This window comes from Sceloporus undulatus, chromosome 2 (genome assembly GCF_019175285.1).
Source record: "Sceloporus undulatus isolate JIND9_A2432 ecotype Alabama chromosome 2, SceUnd_v1.1, whole genome shotgun sequence".
Taxonomy (NCBI): Eukaryota; Metazoa; Chordata; class Lepidosauria; order Squamata; family Phrynosomatidae; genus Sceloporus; species Sceloporus undulatus.
In genome coordinates, this window is record NC_056523.1 from 3559353 (window position 1) to 3562781 (window position 3429).

Here is a 3429-nt window from a genome sequence, read left to right on the forward strand (position 1 = left end):
TTCATCAATAATTCTGCAGCTGCTTAAGGATTATCAGCCTGCTGTACTAAAGCTGATTGTAACCGATTAAGAAAATCACAGTAGGGTTCAGCAGGTCCTTGTCAAATGGTAGCATAACTTTTTTTAGGCTGACCAGAGGGGGGTATCTTTCAAAAAGCCAAAAAAGGCACAATCAGAAGATATTGCTAGAACCTCTTGAGGTAGCACCGCATGTTGCAGTATTATGACGGCAAAATTATTTACTCCTGCGAGTTGATCTGCAGTGTATTCTCCTCCACTATTGCAGCCCTGCACCTCACAGGCCCTACAAAATTCAGTCTCCCACAAAACACATCATGCAGTGGTTAACATCATGTGTATAGTTTCTTTCTAGTCCTGAGGTATCATAAGATACCCATTTTTAATACCTTCTAACATGCCTCCTACATAATTACCTCCTACTCCTGTATCCCTAATAGCTTGCTGTAGTTCTTTCATTACTGCATATGGGAGTGGGCTCCATTCATAAACTGCTCCACCGTTTTGATCCTGTCCCTGAGTGATGGGATATGCAGCTAAAAACTCTAGATCATCCAAATCAGTCATGCCAGAGCCCCGATACTGTTCAACCATTTTTTGAAATGGAGACATACAGTAGCTACCCCTGAAGGGTTTCTAAATTGTTGTTAGGTAATGGTGCTGAGGGGTCCTTATCTGGCTCCCTGGGAGAATGAACTTCAGGAGCCCTGCATGAGGGAGGGGGTTCCCTATCCAATATTGCTTTTGCCTTAACTGATTCGGCAGGAACAGGCATGCATTTTTCTATGGAATGTCTCCACAAATGCCACATGTGTAACGCCTCAGTTGGGGCTCTTGGCTCTACATATAAAGTTCTTCCTATTTTTCTCCAAATATCTTTTATTCCCCAAAATACCAACACCATTGGGCCCAGCCTCGATTAAGAAGAAGAGCCCTCCCTCCAGTCCATCTGCCTTGGTCCAGGCCTCAGAGAGAGGGAAGAACTGCTGCACCTGATCCCCTTCCCCACCACCATTCCCTTCTCCTTTTGTGTCATGTCTTTTTAGATTGTAAGCCTGAGGGCAGGGAACGTCTAATTAAAATAATTGTAAGCCGCTCTGGGAGCCTCTAGGGCTGATGGGTGGGGTATAAATACCATAAATAAAATAAATAAATAAATCTACTTTTAAAGAGCCTTCTTCGGGATGCCATTAGTACTGGTGACTAATCTCCTGGACCAGCAAATATACGTCAGACTTATTAGCCTTGTTCTCTGCCTTTCGTAATAAATAATGCAGCTCCTCAGCATGCTTTCGCTGAGCCATGGATAAGGAGCTGCCCATTACCGTGATGCTAAGGTGCACCTGTAACTCCTGCAGAGTGAGGTAAGTAGAGCGAAGACTGGAGGATGTCCCTGTTCGGGCACCACTTGTAAAGAAAGCAGACAAGGCCAGCTGACAGCTGCTATAGACAATTGACACCTGGCCAATTTAATTGACCCTGGACCCATGCAAATCTCTTCTTTTATAGGCATAAAACAATCAGGTAGGAAAAATACAACATACCAGTATGGTTAATTAATTATCTGTGCCTTGACCTTTGGATTGTGTATTTGTAATAGTAAACCTGTTCATTTCCCCGGACAGGAAGAGCCAGATTGATTTTGCAGTTTATGTCTAACTAATAGGAAATTCTCCGGTTTTAATCCGAAAGACAAGCGCCCTCATGTTTGCATGAGGGCAAAGCACTGTCCTCAATTCATACGGAAAAAATTCCCCAACAATACTGAACGTTCAACATTTTTTTAAAAATCAAGATACACAGAAGATTAACTCAGTAACAAATATAAGAACAGAAAAGAAACTATTCTATAATATTGATAGGAAAAATAACAAGGATTTTAAAAGGTGTATTAAAGTTACTTTGAAAGATGCACAGTCTTACAAAAATATTAAAAATACAGAAAAAAATGAGTTGATTGTACAAATGAAATTAAGTTTAATTCAGAGAAGAATATTATTGTATACAAAACGCTCCATGAAAATTCCAAACAAAAATATAATAAACAAATGTTGGGGGGAAGGGTTTTGGGAAACAAGAAACGGGAATCTTGTAGAGAGATAAAGTCAGGCACATATCTTAATTATAAAGTGGACCCTTGCCTTATGCGGAGGATCCGTTCCAGCCCCCTCCACGTAAGGCAAATTCCGTCTATGCTCGAGCCCCATTTATTTGAATGGGACTTGTACGTGCGGTGGCATGGTGGGGTGCGTGCCCCATTCATCTGAATGGGACGTGCCGTCCCTTGTGCCCTGCACGTTCCCTGCAGCTTGAGTGCGTGTACTCAAAGCCGCGTATAGCGTGCCCACGTATAACATGGGCTGGCTGTGTATAAGTATACAGAATATGTAAAGAAGAAAATTGTTGTATATCTTTCTTACATTTTCTGTGCTTGTTTTATCTTTCGATGGAAAAGAAACAATAAAAACAAAACAAATGAAGCAAAAATGGCATCAAAGGGCTTATAACAGTTTTTCAAGAAAAAATCTGGGTGTAGTGTCTCTCTGAGCAAAAAGCATTTGTCACTTCCACTTCCTCTCAAGTGTGAACATTCTCAATTGTGAGCAAACCATTTCCCACACTGCGCGAATTTTTAGGATTTCTCTTCTGTGTAGATTTTCTGATGTCTGTGAAGCTGTGACTTGTGAGCAAAACATTTTCCACACTGTTGGCACTTGTACAGTTCTCTCCTGCATGGACTCTCTGATGAGCCACAAGGTGTGACTTCTGAGCAAAACATTTTCCACACTCCTGGCATTTGTATGGTTTCTCTCCTGTGTGGACTCTATGATGCTTCTCAAGGACTGACTTGTGAGCAAAGTATTTCCCACATTGCTGGCAGTTGTATGGTTTCTCTCCTGTGTGGACTCTCAGGTGACGTTGAAGTTGTGACTTGCGGACAAAACATTTCCCACATTGCATGCATTTGTTTGGTTTCTCTCCTGTGTGGATTTTCAGGTGACGCTGAAGGTATGACTTGCAGACAAAACATTTTCCACACTGCTGGCATTTGTATGGTTTCTCTCCTGTATGGAATTTTTGGTGAGTCCCAAGGACTGACTTCTGAGTAAAACATTTTCCACACTGCTGGCATTTGTATGGTTTCTCTCCTTTATGGAATCTCTGGTGAGTCCCAAGGACTGACTTCTGAGTAAAACATTTTCCACACTGCTGGCATTTGTATGGTTTCTCTCCTTTATGGAATCTCTGGTGAGTCCCAAGGACTGACTTCTGAGTAAAACATTTTCCACACTGCTGGCATTTGTATGGTTTCTCTCCTTTATGGAATCTCTGGTGAGTCCCAAGGACTGACTTCTGAGTAAAACATTTTCCACACTGCTGGCATTTGTATGGTTTCTCTCCTTTATGGAA

At 41.8% G+C, this 3429-nt stretch overlaps 1 pseudogene; it reads right to left on the bottom strand.

The window, feature by feature from the left end:
• Positions 1-1971: 1971 nt before the first annotated feature.
• The window catches only part of LOC121923057, a 47138-nt pseudogene continuing 45680 nt past the window's right edge, over positions 1972-3429 (bottom strand).